Below are 19539 nucleotides of genomic sequence, written 5' to 3'. Positions count from 1 at the left end.
TCAATTCTTCAACCCTGGGAAAAAGACTGAATGTATTCACCCTATCCATGCCTCTCATGATCATTTACATTTCTATAAGATCTCCCTTATGTCTCCTATGCTCTGAAGAAAAATGTCCCAGCTTGTCCAACCTCTCCTGATAACTCAGGCCATTGAGTTGTGGTGTTATAGACCTGGCTACCGCTGTGCTACTCCCCTGAGAAGCTATCCCCAACAATACACCAGCTCTCCCTTCTTAAACATCCGCATCCAACCCCATCTTTATCCCCTGTATGATCCTCAGTGTGTCCTGCTGTTGCTCCAACCCGACCACGCGGACACCCACCTACCTGATGGAACCCGGATGTTTGGACTGGACAAGATCAGGGGTGTATTTAAACGCAATGAATGGAATTCTGAAATTACATTTGGAGTGAATGTAATGTAGAGCAGCGTGAAATGGAGGTGGATGACCAACGTGACTCGCTGTAAGGACACAGACAGGAGAATCTGAGGTGATCATGAGTATATGGAGGTAGAATGTGGGAGACAAGCTGGGACTGTATTGGAGTAGTCACTGTGAGAGGGAACAAATGCTGGATGGAGGGTTTCAGCAGCTGATGGATTGACGCTCAGGTGAGCCATCGGAAACTGAGCAAGTGACCACCATCTAATAGGACAGAGATACTGATCCATCAGCCTGAAACTGACTGACCACGTGGCTGTCAGTGACTCCAACACAAGTGAATGGAAACATTGCTCAGAGCCTGTTTCTGTAACATTCAACACAACCAGGAAATGGAAAGTGAATAATGAGCTGAAAACAAAGCCACTGCTCTGTTAGAGTCAAAATCATTCAATGTTCAGTCACTGAATATTCTAACCTGCAGAAAGGAATCTCCCAGAATCACAGCAGAAGGAGAAAACAAGCTTGGCAGAGACAGAATTAAGCCACCGCCTGCATCACAACAGCTCAGACCAAAGAGGCTGAATTCTCATCCAACTGACAAGCAATACAGATACTGTCAGAGTTACAGATCGAGTTCAGAATTATTCAGGAAACAGACTTACCAGATACACTGGTCGGTGGGGTGTGCCAAAAATCCATGAAATAGCTTTGTGATGTGCCATTTTTTCGTTGAGAAATGATTCTTTGTTTTCGCGAAGAAGAGCGGATGTGTAGTTCACTGATCACTAGATTTACAGACAAAGGAAACCTGATCAATGACTCACAGGTAAATTACACTGTTAGTGACAGTCCATCGCACACAACAACAGCCTGTTACACAGAGAACAAAACAGATTCTAGTTTAACAGAGACACTCTCACAATGAACATCTGTTGCTTTAATAAAAATGTTACCTGTTTGAAGAAAAGGAACATATCACCAATACAGCGAGACTTTTAAACTGCCCAATGTAACTACGGAGATTTTAACCAATTCAGTGATCACATTTTCTTTGTACTTTGAAGCTATTTTGAGCAGGGTATGTATCGTGGGTCGGTGTGGACTTGCTGGACCAAGGGCCTGTTTCCACACTGGAGGGATTCTATTCAATACAATTGTCAACCTGTCCCACAGCAGGATGGGTAAGGCCCAAGGGGACTCTGTACCGGACAGGGGTTGTGTCCTACAGCAGGATGGGTAAGGCCCGAAGGGACTCTGTACCGGACAGGGGTTGTGTCCCACAGCAGGATGGGTAAGGCCCAAGGGGACTCTGTACCGGACAGGGGTTGTGTCCCACAGCAGGATGGGCAAGGCCTTGGACAAGTCTGGAACCAGGATGGGTAATGTCCGAGGGAAATCTGTACCGGGGAGGCATTGTGTCCCACGTTAGAGTGGGTGAGGCCGGACGGGAATCTGTACAGGGGAGCGTGTCCCCCACAGCAGGATGGGTAAGGCCCGAGGGGAGTCTGTACTGGGGACGGGTTGTGTTCCACAGCAGGATGGGTAAGGCCCCAGGGGAGATTGCAACAGGGAGGGGTTGTGTCCCACAGCAGAATGGGTAAGACCTGAGGGGAGTCCAACCCGTAGAGGGGTTGTGTCTCACAGCAGGATGGGTAAGGCTTGAGGGGAGTCTGTACCGGGGAGCGGCTGTGTCCCGCAGCAGGATGGGTAAGACCCAAGGGAGGTCTGTACTGGGGAGGGGTTGTGTTCCATGGCAGGATGGGTAAGGCCCGAGGGGAGTCTGTACTGAGGAGGGGTTGTGTCCCTCAGCAGGATGGGTAAGGCCCGAGGGGAGTCTGTACCGGGGAGGGGTTGTGTCCCTCAGCAGGATGGGTAAGACCCGAGGGGGGTCTGTACTGGGGAGGGGTTGTGTTCCATGGCAGGATGGTTAAGGCCTGAGGGGAGTCTGTACCGGGGAGGGGTTGTGTTCCATGGCTGGATGGGTAAGGCCCGAGGTGAGTCTGTACCAGGGAGGGGTTGTGTCCCTCAGCAGGATGGGTAAGGCCCGAGGGAAGTCTGTATCGGGGAGGGGTTGTGTCCCACAGAAGGATGGGTAAGGGTCTGTGTCCCACAGCAGGATTGGTAAGGCCGGAGGTGAGTTGTACCGTGGAGGGGTTGTATCCCAAGCAGGATGGGTAAGGCCCGAGGGCAGATTGCACCAGGGAGGGGTTGTACCCCACAGCAGGATGGTTAAGGCCAGTCAAGAGTCTGTACCGGGGAGGGGTTGTGCCTCACAGCAGGATGGGTGAGGCCCGAGGGTACTCTGTACCGGGGAGGGTATGCGACCCAAAGCAGGACAGGTAAGGCTCAAGGGTAGACTGTACCGGGGAGGGGTTGTATCCCCCAGCCAGACGGTTAAGGCCCGAGAGGAGTCTGTACCTCAGAGGGGATGTGTCCCACAGCAGGATGGGCAAGGCCCGAAGGGAGTCTGTGCCGGGGAGGGGTTCGGTCCCACAGCAGGATGGGTAAGGCTCGAGGGGAATCTGTACTGAGGAGGGGTTGTGTCCCACAGCAGGGTGGGTAATGTCCGAGGGGAGTCTATGTGGGGAGGGGTTGTGTCCCACAGCAGAATGGGTAAGGCCTGAGGAGTGACTGAGAGCAAAGATTTACTTAGAGAGCTGAGGGGCAACATTTTCCACAGAGGACGGTTCATACACGGAATGGACTGCCAGTGGCGCATGGGAGAAACAAGAACAATTACAACATGGAAAAGACATTTGGGCAGGAACATGGAGGGGAGAAGGTTTGAAGGGCCATGGGCCAAACGCAGGGAAATGCAACTCATTCAGTTCAGGAAACCTGGTCAGCATTGATGACTTCGGCCAGAGAGTCATGCAGCACACAAACAGACCCTAAGTCTTGGGTTATTGGGGGAGTGGACTATCGTGACAAGGCATGTTGTCGAGCCTGAAGTAAGTTAGAGTGATATGTATGGTCGTCTGGACTGGAGCAGGTTTCAAATGTGTGAAGTGATTGGTGAGAGGGGAGGAAAGTACAGAGATAGGAACTGTTTTTGGCATTAGAATGATTGAAGACACTGATCCACAAGACAAGCCATAGATACAGTGTGGGAGAGGGAATACAGAATGGAACATTCCCAGAGAGCATTCCCACCCACTCGTGGAAGGCCTGCTTTCCCCTCTTTTGTACTGATGCTCACTAAGACAGCACAGGCTTTGATTGATAACTGTGACACTCCCGATGTTATCTTAGTACAAGAAAACTTGCAGTAAAGGCAGTGACTGAACCTGGGGTGTGCGTGTACTGTGCTCCCCCTCCAGCACTATAGCTATGTCATGTCCTGTTAGCTGATGCTTGGAGCCCTCTCATTGCTCTCTGCTCTGTGCACTGTGAGTGATCTTACCTCACTGCAGGATTTATTGAAGGCTCCAGATCTCCCTGCCCTGTGTCTCTCTGGCTGACAAATCATCTTCAATGAGGGATGGATGAGACACCCAGCAGCTGGGAAGTCTATTAGGTCAGGACCTTCCTGAGTACCTACAGACAGATTAGCACAATGGGAAATTAGACTGTTGCAGTGAGGGCTACTCATGTCAAATGGCACTGAGTCCCACAGAAATCTGGAACATCCCAGTCTCCATCGTCTATCTGGAGTGGAGAATTCTGTTTGCTCAGGATCTGGAGGAGCTACAAGAGCGAGGGACATTGACAGAGGCAGCAATTAGACCCACACAGTGAGGGATACCACATGGAGAGATACTAAGTGATATCACCAGAGTGCAAGATCAAACAATTGTGCAGGAAGAAAGGGTTTTGATTCATGTTGCACTGGGATGGGCAACCTGTGAGCAGGCAAAGTGATGGTCTAGTGGCATTAAGTGAGACAATTTATCCAGAAACTCAGCAAATGTTCACTGGACACAGGTACAAATCCCACCATTGCAAATGAGAAAATGAGAATTAAATGCTTCAAAAAAGATGTAATTAAAAACCTGTGCATATTAAACAATTGCTGATGTTAAGAAAAATCCACCGTGTGCATTCATGTCTTGAGTGAAGTGATCTAAGGTGGGTCTTTCCTCCGATTGTCCTGGACCCCGATAGCCCCGCCCTCCTGCACATTGACCTTCTCAAGATGGCGGCTCTGAGGCCCGCGCTCCCTCTTCCCTCAAATAAATGGCGGCCGTGACCCTGGGCCGCTTTCCCGACAGAGACCATCATCTCCTTATCCGGGTCTGCAGGGTCTTTTTCGGATTTTTTTCACCTATATCCACGTCTTTTGAATTCTCTCCGCTCCTTTCTCCCAGCAAGTCTCCCACACACCGCTCTCTGAAGCCGATCGTAGCCACACCCGGAGAAAGCTGCTCCATGACTCGCCGTGTCTTGGTTAATGTGACACTGCGCTTGGTCTTCATAGAAACCAAACTGCGCGTGCGTCGGAGGTTGTCAGTGAGTTTATAGAGAATATTCATATCTACACAGAATCACGGGGGAAATATCCGACATTAACAATTGCTCTGTCGAGTTACAGTCATTGAGATGGTTAATATGCAAATAGATTGTTTGGTCCAATTTAACCATACCAGCCAGGTATGTAAATTACCAATCGTTCTGGGAGTTTGAAAATAAGTTTGTTACTCAAGTTGTATAAATCGATTGGAAATATGTTCATTGTCAGATTTACATCTGAACTATTTCTTTAAAATCTCACATTGGTTTATGAGAGGTGTTTAATTCTCCGCTATGCCGTGACAATGATCAATCCTGCAAAGCAGTTTGCTTTCTGACCAATCCTGAAGCGTTCACTCCACAGAATGCATTGGCCCGCTCCTCACTCACTCTGGTTGGAGGACCGGCCGCTGCTCGGTCCTTCAGTTCCGCCCCTTCCTTCCAAAAGCAGAGGTGATTCAGGTGCGACTCAGCAGTTAAGCAACAGAAACATTAAGGGACAAGGGAAGTTGGAGTCGATGCCTTGTGATGCAGGGAAAATATCCCGAATCTTGGACCGAGAGACCGGCGTTCAATTCACAGGTAGTGCAGGTGTGTGTAAAAACAACTTTGAACAGGTTCATGAGGGAAAATAAGGGAAGTCAGGAACCGAGTAAAAACAATAGAAAACCCATACAATGTGGTGGTGCTCTCAATAGTCAGATGATTTTAGTCTTTACCAAGTGTTTCAGGGTCCCAATACAGTCTGCTCCACTCCTCCTTGTGCACATATACCACGATTGTGGGGTAAAGTGTTGTGGTGGGATATAAAGGTGCTTTTCTAGAACTCACTCGGTTTTGGAGTTAAAAATGGGTGAGAAAGAGTAGGGTTTTGGATGGAGTTACCTGTTCCCCTCCGGCTGCAGCATCTCATTATTGCGCTGACTCTACCTCGTACATGTTTGGTAGAGAACACTGTCATTTCATCAGCCCACAATACAAGATCCGTCACTCTGTTTAAGACAGCAGAAATCTCTTTTAGCACTATAGTCATGACATGCATGAACCTGTTGCAGTGCTACAAACTCCATGACAGACTCGGTCTGGAACCTCCTCTATCCTTAAGACTTTATGCACTGCTTGCACTTTTCCATTTCCCCTTTGCACGTTCCCTTTCCAACCCACCCCACCTGTATCATTCCACAGCTGGAGCTGTCAAGGACAGAAGTCTGCGGAATAGCCTCCCTAACCTTCTCTCTCTTCCTTTTAAGATGTATCTTAAAATCATTCTCTTTAATCAATGTTTTGATCATCCATGAAGCACCTTGGGAGATTTGCCGTTGTGAAAGTTCCATACAATGCAAGTAGTTGTTGTTATTGCCATACATTAGGTGAAACAGGAATGATGCAGTCAAAATTCTAACAAAAAAATCACTGATAGGCGCAATGTATAGGCCACCAAATAACTACATCACATTGGCATGGGCAATAAACAAATAAATAACTAATGCCTGTACAAATGGTACAGCTATTATCGTCAATGATTTTAATCTATATGTAGATTGGTCAAACCAGCTCAGTCAAGGTAGCCTTGAGGAGTTCACTAAGTGTATTCATGATAGTTTTTTGAACAGTATGAAATGGAACTGACAAGGGAGCAAGCTATCCAAGATCTGGCCCTGTGCAATGAGGCAAGAATAATTAATGACTTCAGAGTTAGGGATCCCCTGGAAAGAAGCGATCACCGTATGGTTGAATTAGAGAGTGTGAAGATAAAAACTAATAACTGGGTCCTGTTCTTGAACACTGGGAACTACAATAGAATGAGAGAGAATCTGGATAACGTAGACTGTAAACAAAAATTTTATGGTGGGAAGATGATCAGCAGTGGAAGATTTTCAAAGACATTTTACAAAGTGCTCAGCAAAGATATATTCCAGTGAAAAGGAAGGACTGTATGAAAAGGTATTCTCGGCAATGGGTATCTAAGGAAAGTGATCAAATTAGACCCTGAGAACATAAGACATAGGAGTGGAAGTAAGGCCATTTGGCCCATCGAGTCCACTCCGCCATTTAATCATGGCTGATGGGCATTTCAACTCCACTCACCCGCATTCTCCCCGTAGCCCTTAATTCCTTGTGACATCAAGAATATATCAATCTCTGCCATGAAGACATTTAGCGTCCCAGCCTCCACTGCACTCCATGGCAATGAATTCCACAGGCCCACAACTCTCTGGCTGAAGAAATGTCTCCGCATTACTGTTCTGAATTTACTCCCTCTAATTCTAAGGCTGTGCCCACCGGTCCTAATCTCCTCACCTAACGGAAACAATTTCCTAGCATCCACCCTTTCCAAAACATGTATTATCTTGTAAGTTTCTATTAGATCTCCCCTTAACCTTCTAAACTCCAATGAATACAATCCCAGGATCCTCAGCCTATCCTCGTATGTTAGACCTCCTATTCCAGGGATCATCCATGTGAATCTCCGCTGGACACGCTCCAGTGCCAGTATGTCCTTCCTGAGGTATGGGGACCAAAACTGGACACAGTACGCCAAATGGGGCCGAACCAGAGCTTTGTAAAATCTCAGTAGCGCATCGCTGCTTTTATATTCCAACCCTCTTGAGATAAATGACAACATTGCATTTGCTTTCTTAATCAAGGACTCAACCTGCATGTTTACCTTTAGAGAATCCTCGACTAGCACTCCCAGATCCCTTTGTACTTTGGCTTTATGAATTTTCTCACCATTTTCAAGGTAGTCCATGCTTGTATTCTTTTTTCCAAAGTGCAAGACCTCGCATTTGTTCACGTTGAATTTCATCAGCCATTTCCTGGACCACTCTCCCAAACTGTCTAGATCATTCTGCAGCCTCCCCACTTCCTCAGTACTACCTGCCTGTCCACCTAACTTCGTATCATTTGCAAACTTCGCTAGAATGCCCCCAGTCCCTTCATCTGGATAATTAATATATAACATGACCACGCAGGTAACCATGCTTGGGATCCAATCAACGACAAGTCCAGCAGTAACTTCAGTGCATTTGCCGAATGGGCAGACTGTTCAAGTGCAAGGAGTTATCCAAGCAGCTCAGTCCTCAGTCATACAGTCCCCTCCAGTTCAGACTGTCCAGATCTCTACTATATCTGAATGTGAGGACTCCAAGGAATCTGTGGATAGCATGACTGACTCTCAGAAATGTAGAGAAACCCTATCGAGACGGCCTTCATTCAGGAAAATCCTGAATGAACTTTCTTCTGATCCCCTGGTGTGCCAAGAAATTGATGAGGAAAAATCAGAAGAAGAGTCTGTCTCAACTGTTACTACAATGACGATGCAGACACCCATCTATCAGACTATCAGCAGACAATACATTGCTATCACACAGCGGGGGAGCAATTCAGCTGGCCAACAATGGTTCAGATGGAGTGCAAGGACTCCAGACACTAACAATGACCAACGCAGCTACAGCCAAGGTTTGAGCAGCCATTGTACAGTATGCACAGAGCCCTGATGGACAGCAAATCTTTGTTGAAAATGTGTTGCTGGAAAAGCGCAGCAGGTTAGGTAGCATCCAAGGAATAGGAGAATCGACGTTTCGGGCATAAGCCCTTCTGTGCCAGGCAGCCAAGTGCTTGTACGAGGTGCTGCTGAAGATGTCCAAACCTATAAGATCCGTACAACTCCTAACTCCACTGCTGGCCAGGGAATGGTTATGGCATCTTCACCAGTCCTGCAAAGCCAGTCCCAGAATGCTGAAGAAACCACTCATAAATGTGAAATCTGCCTCATGAAAAACAGGGAAGCAGCTCGAGAGTGCCGTCGCAAGAAGAAAGAGTGTGTGAGATGCTTGGAGAATTCGGTTGCTATTCTGGAAAATCAAATTGAAAGAGAAGGTGTACAAAGTGGCCAAAAACAGCGTGAAACTAGAACTGGGAAAACGTTAAAGGTCAACTGAAAGCCACGAAAGAGCTATAAAGAAAAGTAATATAGAATATGAGAAAAATAAACTAGCACAGACTATAAAGACAGAGAGCAAAAGTTTATATAAATATATATAATGAGAAAAGAATGGCTAAAGTAAATGTTGGTCCTTTGGAAAATGAGAAGCTTTTAGTTATGGGATATCACAGTGGAGGATACTAATATCTTTCCAGTAACTAGCAAAGAGACAAAGGTAGGTGAGGATTTGGAAACTATCATTATTACGGAACAGCTAGTTTTAGACTGTTTGGAGGTAATTGAGCTAATGATAGAAAAGTCTTCTGACCCTGATGGAATGCCTCCCAGGATACTAAAAGAGATACCAGGAAAAATAGCAAATGCACTGGCAGTAATTTTCTAAAATTCACTGGACTCTGTGGCAGTCCCAGCAGATTGGAAAACAGCAAAAGTGACACCACTGTTTTAAAAAGGAGGTGGACAAAAAGTGGGGAATTATATACCAGTTAGTTTATTCTCTGTAGTGGGAAAGATGCTTGGGTCTATTATCAAGGAAGAAATAACAGGGAATCTCGATAGAAATTGTCCATTGTACAGATGCAGTATGGGTTCATGAAGGGCAGGTCATGCTTGACCAATCTTTTGGAATTCTATGAAGACATTTCAAGCAAGGTGGACAACGGAGACCCAGTGGATGTAGTGTACCTGGATTTCCAAAAGACCATCAACAAGGTGCTGTGCAAGAGGCTGTTGCACAATATAAGGGTGCATGGCGTTAGCGGTAGAGTATTAGCATGGATAGAAGATTGGTAAACTAATAGGAAGCAAACTGTTGGGGACAAATGAGTATTATTCTTGCTGACAATCATTGACACGTCGTGTGCCTCAGGGATCAGTGTTGGGACTGCAATTATTTTCAACTGATACAGATGATTTGGAGTTGGAACTATATGTAGGGTGTCAAAGTTTGCATGTGATACTAAGATGATAAGCAGGACAAAGTGAGCGGAGGACTGTGAAACTTTGCAGAGCAACATAGATACATTGAGTGAGTGGGTAATGGTCTGTCAAATTAAATAGAATGTTTGTAAGTATAAAGTTTATACTCTTTGGTTGTAGTAACATTTAAAAATAAAATCACTTGAATGTTAAAAAGTTGCATCATTTGCTCTGCAGAGTGACCTGAGCATCCTTCTGCATGAAGGTTGGTCACCAGGTACAACAATCAGTTCAGAAAGCAAATGGAATTTTGTCCTTCGTTGCTGAAAGGAATGTGTTTAAAGGCAGAGGTTATGTTCCAGCTGTATTTGAGTGCTGGTGAGGCCACCCCTGGAGTACTGCATGTAGTTTTTGTCTTCTTACTTGAGAAAGGATGTACTGGCACGAGAGGGGGTGCAGAGGAGGTTAACTAGGTTGATCCCGGAGTTGAGGGGTTTGGCTTAAGATAGACTGAGTAGATTGGGATTATATTGATTGGAATTCAGAAGAATGGAAAGATATAAAAGATATAAAATAATGAATGGAATGGATAAAATAGAAATAGAGAGATGTTTCCACTGGCAGGTGAAGCACGGACAAGACAGCATCACCGCAAGATTAGAGGCAGCAAATTTAAGACTGAATTGAGCAGGAACTTCTTGACCTCGATGGAATTCATTGCCCAGGGAAGTAGTTGATGCTAGTTCAGTAAATGTTTTTAAAGCTAGGTTAGATTTATTAAAACTTAATTAATTAATGGACACGGTGAGAACGTGGGTAAATGGTTCTGTGTCCACGAAATGATCAGCCGTGATCTTATTGAATGGCAGAGCAGGCTCGAAGGGCAGGATGGCCTTCTACTGTTCCTAGTTCTTCTGTTATACATCCCTCCCTCATTCCCTCATTCGTGACTTGAAGGTGTTGGTGTTGGATTGGGATGGACAAAAGTAAAATTCACAGAACACCAGATTATTGGTCAACACGGTTATGTGGAAGCACTAGCTTTTCTGCTTCTTCATCAGGTGGTTTTGAGATGCTGTTGTGTCATTTTTAACTCTTGTAACTCATGAACAGCAACAAAAGCCACGACGCAATCCGTGTGCTCCAGCCAACAATGGGTCCCGGGTGATTGATGTCAGAGGCGGACCAATGGAAAGGCAGGGACGGCGCTGGAGGACCTGGCGAGGCAGTTGGTCCTCCGATCAATCAGGATGAATGAGGGGCGGGAGTAGACTATACCACGTGATCATCCTCGCGGTCGGTTCGGGATGTGTGGACAGAGAGCTGTTGGTAAAGATAGAAATAAACAGCAGGAAGCGGGAGGGAAATGGTGTTGGTATGGGTTGAGAGGGTTTATAGTCATTTGGTGCAACATCGGAAACTACAAATTTGAAACTTAGAGTCCCGTTTTTGTAGTACACGGGAAAATGCCTCATCTGGCGATTGACTAGAGTAAGCAACACCATCTTTATTCGGGGCAACAATTCACTGGGCACGTGCAGCCGCCAACTTTGTAGGGGGCAAAGTTCTGCGGGACGCATGTGCAGCCTTCTCTGGTATACAGTCATAGGGCAGGATTTACACAGAGCATATTCACACCCAGAGAAATGGATTTTTTTTTTCTCGATTTGTTTTGTCATTCATTTAAATGATTTGGATGTGAATAGAGGCGGTACAGTTAGTAAGTTTGCAGGTGAAACCAAAATTATTGGTATTGTGGACAGTGATAAAGGTTGTCTCAGGGTACAATGGGATATTGATCGGATGGATCAATGGGCTGGGGAGTGGCAGATAGGGTTTAATTTAGATAAATGTGAGGTGCTGCATTTTAGAAAAGCAAATCAGAGCAGGACTCACACACTAAATTGTAAGATCTTGGAGAATCTTGCTGAACAAAGAGACCTTGGAATGCAGGTTCATAGTTCCTTGAAAGCGTCGCAGGTAGATAGGACAGTGAAGAAGGCATTTGGTATGTTTCCCTTTATTGGTCAGAGCATTGAGTAGAGGAGATGGACAGGACATTGGTTAGGTCACTTTTGGAATATTTTGTGCAGTTCTGGTCTCCCTCCTTTCAGAAGGAGGCACCGAAACTTGAAAGGTTTGAGAATTGATTTTCAAGGATGTTACCAGGGTTGGAGGATTTGAGCTGCAAGGAGAGGCATAATAGACTGGGGTCATTTTCCCTGGAGTGTCATAGGCTGAGGTGTGATGTTATAGAGGTTTATAAAGTCGTGAGGGACATGGATAGCATAAATAGACAAGGGTTGGTGGAGCCCAGAACTAGAGGATATAGGTTTAGGGTGAGGTGAGGGGGGAATTCAAAAGGAGCCTGAAGGACAACTAAAATTGTCACATTTCAAAGGCATTTGAATAGGAAGGTTTCGCAGGGATGTTGGCCAAGTGCTGGCAAATGAGAATAGATTAGGTTAGAATATCTGGTTGGCATGGATAGGTTGGACCGAAGAGTCTGTTTCTGTGCTAGACACCTCTGACTGTGGGATCATAAAAGTGAACATTGCTCTGATTCATCTCTGGGCTCCTTGATGTCCATTTGTTTGTTATCTAGCTTCCTCAGTCTCTCGTGTGTATTTTTGTTCTGTGTAGTATTTTACTATTACGTTCACAGACCTCTTTGTAAATGAATTGTCCCCTGCTGCCTGGCTCCTGACCATATGCTCCATTATCAGGTTATTTTTTTCCACAATATCTTTGACAGTCAAGAATTCTTATTTCCAATAAATGAGTGGATTTTCCTTCCATTTCTGACAGTCAAATTCTGCACCATTTTCATTCCCTGTAAATCATATTTCACTCCCTGAAACATCATGTGTATTTCTCCTTCCACAGATACCAGTGATCAAGGCCAAAGCTCTGTTTCCTGTTGAGAAGGTGATGTTTGACTTCCTTGTACTGCTGCAGTTGGGATGGTGAAGGTGCGCCCACAACGTGGTTGGGTAGGAGACATTACAGTTTATTCACTCAGAGATAGTGCAGAGTTAAAGATATCTGTACAAATCAACACGTTTTAATTTCACAAAAATATTGAATTTTTGACATAAGGCCACAGATGGAGAATATTATGTCCGGTGACCAAAACTTTTGCGAAATAAACATTTTTTCAGGAACGACTTAAAGGAAGAAAGCAGATCTTAGAGGGTTAGGGTGGGAATTCGAGACCATGTTGCCTTGGAATCTATAGAAACAGTCACACAGCTGAACTCAAAAATAAACACGTCATTGGGAGTCTGAACTAAAATGAGTTATTGAGATATGAAAGGGTGTGTGGTGCAGGAAGATAGGAATGATTACAGCCAGGAATTAAACCAAGGGTGTGAAAGTAGATTGTTGTTGCTTATAAATGGGAGCATTTTGATGGATCAGCAAGTTCTGGTACAAGTGAGCACTTGGGCGGTAGTGTTTTCAATATTCTGGAGATTATAGGGAGGGTGATTGTGGGATGCTGGCCAGGAGTGGGTTTAGGTAATGAAATCTAGAGTTAACAAAATGAATGAATCAGTGTTTCAGTAAATGAGCTGAGACTGTGGTGAGGTCAGGTGATATCACTGAAGTCGAAACAGTGGTCTTGGAGTGGGACTGGGTTATCACCCTCGCCTCACCTCTGGAATTCAGCTGTTTGTCAGTTTGTGAAACAAGTCTGTGACAAGACCAGGATCTGAGTGGCCCTGGCAGAACCCAAACTGGGTGTCACAGAAGGTTATTGCTGAGCAGCTGCGTGACAGCACTGTTGATGACACCTTCCATCACTTCACTGCTAAGCGAGTGTCGACTGATGGAGGGAAATTGGCTGGGTTGGCTCTGTCCTGCGTTTTTGTGTTGAACATCCCTGGGAAATGTTCCACAATGTCAGTAGGTGCCAGTGCTGGACGTGTCTTGGTGGGCAGCAATTTCTGGAGCACAGCCATCAGTATTATTGCCACAATGCTGGCAGGGCCTTTATACTGCTTCTCCATTTCTTGATCTGATTTGAAATAAGTTTTCAACCAAGTTGATTCACGTCTGTGATGTCAGCGACCAATGAAGGCTCATCCACTTGGCATTGCTGGCTGAAGATTGCTGCAAATGCAGTTGTCTTGTCTGTTGCATGGATGTGTGAGACTCCTCCATCAGTAAGGGTGGGGATATTTGTGATGCTTCCTGCAGGGAGTTGTTTAATTGTCCATCACCATTCCTGACTAGGTGTGGCAGAACTGCAGAGCTCAGATCTGAACAATTGGTTGTTGGATCACATAGTTCTATTTGGTATTGCTTGCACTGTTTGGCATGCAGGTTGGGTAGCTTCACCAGGTTTGCACCACATTTTTAGGTATGCCTGGTATTGCTCCTGGCATGCCCTGTGGAACTCTCCATTGAACTAGGGTTGATCCCCTGACTTCATGTTAATGGTTGAATGGGGATATACTAGGCCATGAGATTTCAGATTGGGCTGGAGTACAGTTCTGTTGCTGTTGTTGGCCCACAGTGAGGCCGAAGTTGCAGGGTTAAGAGGCTGATTGTGTTGTTGTATTTTCCAGTGCATTGGTAGATGTAATGTGGTCCATTCAGTTTCATTCCTTTGTTAGACTGTGCAGTGATTAATACAGTGAGTGGTTTGGTGGGCCACTGTCAGGAATGCAACTTTTAAAAAACGGTTTTGTGATTTACACATGAAAGAAGTGAAACGATCATGGTATTCGAACAGATGAAAGACTCAACAGACAATCAAGGTATTTTTCAATGGAGAATTTCAGTTACATCACACTATAAATTTTTGCTATAAATTCTGTGCCTTAGAATTGTGCTCTCCACAATCACCTGATGAAGGAGCGGTGCTCCGAAAGCTAGTGTGCTTCCAATTAAACCTGTTGGACTATAACCTGGTGTTGTGTGATTATTAACTGAGAATATGACAGTACTACTAACAGGACTGCATGTAAACAGGCTCAGTCCAGTTAATCAATACATTCAGAAGGATTTCCTCCAAGTTTGATGACGCAATATTAGTCAAAACCGTCAACTTCAACCTGCAATGATGCTCGTAATACAAACTTCAGGCTGACACAAAGCTCCACACCCCACTGCAATGTGGTAACTAGGCCCGGCGCAGGAACTGGAACTGTGACTCAAAACTGTGATCTCAAAGGAAGTGAGCAAACATAATTCTGACAGAGTAGCAAGTTTGAGACAAGGCAGGTGGTATGCCTTCTTGCATTTAGCTTAACTGCATTCCTTATTTACAGTCGTGTTTTGCAAAGTATAAAGAACTGTTTTTTTCCATAGTTGGGGAGTTTTATTCTCATTGATCACAATTGCTGCCTCCCACTCCCCAAGTCAAATCATAGGATCTATAACAAAACAATACACTGCAGATGCTGGAGATCTGAACCCCAGAAACCAAGTGCTGGAGAAACGCAGCAGTTCTGAGGGCATCGGTGAAGAGAAAAACATGTTACATTTCAAGTTCACTGACTCTTTGTCTGAACGGACAAAAGGTCATGAGACTTTGAACTTACAATGTTTTTTTTCCCCTCAGAGCTGCTGCTGGACCTGCAGTTCTCCAACATTGTGCTTTCTATAGTGAACTTTATTTACAAAACAGATCGGAAAATACTAATCTGCAAAAGTGAAAGGTTCATTGTAAACATGAGGGTAGTGTCCACACTTGCGTTACACAAGCACGCCTCAGTTTAAAAAACAAGATTTAACTCTGTGACATTCCACCTAAAAATTAGCCAAGTTACACCAGTAATAAAGCTCCTCCACCCAATGAGGCACTTCAGTACAACATCCTGCAGTATTGCACACAGCCACCTTTACCAAAGAATGATCACATGTCACAAAATTGAAGGCAGAGAACATGTCTCTTTAAAGGAGCTGAAGTCAAACTCTCAGTTTTTGGAAGACCTTTTATTAAAACTGAACATTTAAATCTCAGAGCATAATCTTTGCTTTTTAAAATAAAGTGTGTGGGAAACATCCCACATCTTGTTAAAGGTTCTGTTCAGTCTGATACATAGAGCCAAAGGTCAAGCAAACATCACACTTTCCATTCACTTCTACAAAGGGCTGACATCACATTTCTTCAGGATTTAAAGTATTTTGTAAATTGTTTGTAAAATCATTTGTCACGTTAAAGAACTGGACAATAAATGTCATTGTATACAATAAGAGTGAAGCCTGTGACAGCATATTTAGCTTTGGAGGGCAGTGTATGTGCTTTCTAAATTCTGGGAGCACTTTGGGAGACTGCTCCCAGATGGTGATAGTGAGCATATCTCGAATGCACTGTTTAGATTTGGGAATCCATGGGAATCAATCTGTGGTTTCACTAATACTTGGCTTGCGTTGTTGGCGTACAGTAAGCAATCCATAAAGTTACTTATGTATTGTTGTTGACTACCTGAATGGTATTCAAATCTGCCAGGTTGCCTTCAACAGTGTGAATGCATCTATTGTAAATATTTGGAATATTCCAGAACTGCTCAGTGCTTGGCAAATTCAGGAGGGACAAAAAATAACATTTGAGTAATTTGAAATTAAGAATCTAAGAGGATGTAACCACTGAAGTATTCAATTCAAATAGTTAAATGGAGTGCTCACATTTAAAATACCTCTTCTCCATAGGAATGGATGGACTGACAGAATTGGGACCAAATTCCTAGCTGGGACGTGTGAAATGTGTTTTGATAAAGTCACCTGCATTTACCAACAATAAATTGGAAAGCTCGGAAATTTAAAAAAAACTATACGAGCTTCATTGTTGTTTCAGTCTGGTCCCAAGCTCTGTGAAAAAATAACAATGTTCAGGTTTATTGCTCACACTCTGAAACACATGTTTCTTCTACAGATCCTGCAAGTTTCCCCAATGAGCACAGTCCATCCAAATGATGTTGCTAACTTTGGCCAACTCGTTTCTTTCCTAGCCTCTATAGCCTGAAGAGCGACCAGAAGCAATTACTCCACATATGTGAGAACAGTACCAACGAGGATTCTTTCCTTCAGAATTGACTTCCATATATTCAGTGCCCAGAACAGATAAAAAGCTTGTTACCTTTTATAGAGCAATGATTCAGTGGGAGTAAAACCTGTTCTTGCTTAACAATCATGCTGTCTAAATTTTAAACATGAACACTTCTTAATAGTTCACTAGATCCTAATGAAATATTTGGTGCGAAACAAATCACATGATACATAGTTATTCAGATAACAAAACAAGTTTGTTCATTGAAGAACCCAGAGGAAAAGGTCATGAAACAATGTGATATACCTCAATCATCATTTCAAGTGCATTCTCTGCATAAATTCTCCTTTTCTTCCTCGAAGTATTCAACTTCTTGAATAATTGAGAGAATGAAGTCGCAGTTGTACAACACGAAATCAAACCCTTCAGTCCAACCTGCCCATGCTGACCAGATATCCAAAATTAATCTAGTCCCATTTGCCAGCATTTGTTCCATATCCATCTTAAACCCTTTCTATTGATTATCAGTTTGTTTTACTTTATCAGCACTTGAAATACTGACATTTTCTTTTCTCCCAACATTGGTTAAAGAAATTATAAGTTCGTTCATCCAAGTTAATTTTGTAATCTTTCACAAAGAAACAAGTGAGGACAACATACAGCTGAGTGCAAAACAAAATACTGCAGCTGCGCGATATCTGGGAACACTCTAAAGGTGAGGCACTGATACTGCACAAGTTTGTCAGCATGGTTTCAATTACTGACAATTTTTAGTAATGTCTTAGCCTTCACAGAGTTAAGGTAAATGTGAGATATCTGAATTTCATGAATTCGTTCCTATCGCACTTTGATCAACAAAAATTATTCTTGGTTTAATCTACTCAAAGGAGAAAGTGACGAACAAAGAAGCTGGACATCAGAGTCAAAAAGTGTCATGCTAGAAAAGCACAGCAAGTCAAGCAGCATCCGAGAAGCAGGAGCATAAGCCCTTCATCAGGCATCACAGGCTTCAGAAAAATAACTGGCATAGACTTATGCCAATACATATGTAGACGGGTCAGACCATGTTCCTATCAGATTAGAGACTAATTTCAGATTTGGTACCATTCAGTGCAACATTTCAACATGATATTTACATATGTACCTAAAAGAGAAGTTGTCGAAAATTACAAGCTCTAGAATGATTTTACGATTAAACTTGGAAATAAAGCTGGTGAACAAGAATGGCAAAGTGAAGTCCCATCAGTATCGCCTTGGGCAGTGTCAAGTAAGAATTTGACAACAGAGTTGCCACTTTAGTGTAACCTGCAGTCTGGCCAAATTGCAGCAAAAATGTGTTCAATTTTATCTGCAAACTATTGAATGCAAAATCCTCCTTGTACAGTAATGAGGCAGAATTTTGGGATGTCATTTTTAAAATATATTATTTTCAAAGTTACTCACAATTAAGAGTGATCATTTGGTGCTGTCTGCATAACACAATATGAAGAGGAATTAACAAAAAAAAACATTATAACCCAAATTCAGAGTCACTAATTCATTGATATTGCATGGGTCCAGCATTTATAAGTAATCAATTTTTAAAAATAAATACAGATACATTTACTAACTATATTGGAGTACAGTCAAGTTTCTTACTGAACTGTGACAGGATTGGACAGAGTCCACATGGATTTAAGAGAGGGGAATCATGCTTAGCAAATCTACTGAAAGAATCTACAGAGTTGAATATTAAATTAAGAAATTGCAGGACAATTAGAAAAGCTTATCAATAAACATGGTAGACTGGGTTTTGTGAAAGAGAAACTATATTTGACAAACTTATGACAATTCATTGAGGAGATAACAAGCAGGGCTGATAAAGGGCAATCCAATGATGTTCTGTATTTGGATTTTTAAAATGCAAATGATAAGGTGTTACATAAAAGTTAATTGCACAATTTCGCAGCTCATGGTATCAGGGTAATGTATTAGAATGGAATGAGGATTGGTTAACCACACTGGTTGTTGCTGAGTCCTCACTTGCAGTGCTGTATACAATGTTAGCTCCCATATTTAATAAAGGATAAACCAACATCGGAGACTATTCAAAAAAGATTCACTTAGCTACTTCGACGACGAAAGGGTTGACCTGCCAAGAATAAATAAGCAGGTGTGATCTTATGGAAACAAGATTCTGAAGAGTTTGACAGGGTGGATGTTGACTAGATCTTCTAGCACCAGTAAAGTCTCAAACCAGGGGACTTTACAGAAGGGATCATTGATTTTAGAAAAAGTAAGTGTTTTTTTCACTCATTGAATGGCTAGAATTTTCTCGCCCGAACTTTTGTGAAAGGTAAATGCGGGAGGGGAATGGTTGGCTTACTCTTCGGAGGGTTGTTCTGGCTTGTTGAGCTGAAGGGCCTGTTTCCACACAGTAGGGAATCTATGATTCTATCTCAAATTATTTTAAAAGAGGGCAGATAGATTTTTGAAATATTGAGAAGTTGAGGGCTATGCGGATCAAGCATAAAAGAGGTGTTGATGCCTGGGTTGGCCTAGCCATGATCTGATAGAATGGGGCAACAAGCTGAAAGAGGTAAATTGCCTACGCCTGCTCCGATTCCTTGAGGCTCCGTTTCATGTTTTTCTTGTCTCCACAGAAGTGTGCGATACAATGTGCTAAAGATCTCAGATGTTGTGAAAATGGGGTGTTTATGTACTGATTCAGATGGTATTGACTCATCAATCACAGCTATACAGTCATGAGTAGGAAGGCAATTCCCTCCATGAATAAAGGAAATCTACTGCAGCGCTCACACAAAGGGAATTCTTACCCTCAGTAAACCCCCCTATCAC

General features: G+C 43.6%; 1 long non-coding RNA gene and 1 pseudogene across 1 annotated transcript; one reads left to right on the top strand and one right to left on the bottom strand.

Moving 5' to 3' along the window:
* Positions 1-1049: 1049 nt before the first annotated feature.
* On the bottom strand, positions 1050-4640 carry LOC140458995 (uncharacterized). Its single transcript, XR_011953804.1, has 3 exons — positions 4515-4640; positions 3792-3925; positions 1050-1173 (listed from the first exon to the last, which is right to left on the bottom strand). It is a non-coding gene; the product is annotated as an uncharacterized lncRNA (long non-coding RNA).
* Positions 4641-7800: 3160 nt separating this feature from the next.
* Positions 7801-10958, top strand: LOC140458701 (cyclic AMP-responsive element-binding protein 1 pseudogene; annotated as a pseudogene).
* Positions 10959-19539: the final 8581 nt, after the last annotated feature.

This window comes from Chiloscyllium punctatum, chromosome 34 (assembly GCF_047496795.1).
Source record: "Chiloscyllium punctatum isolate Juve2018m chromosome 34, sChiPun1.3, whole genome shotgun sequence".
Classification (NCBI taxonomy): domain Eukaryota; kingdom Metazoa; phylum Chordata; class Chondrichthyes; order Orectolobiformes; family Hemiscylliidae; genus Chiloscyllium; species Chiloscyllium punctatum.
This window is presented reverse-complemented; position numbering and strand designations above follow the sequence as displayed.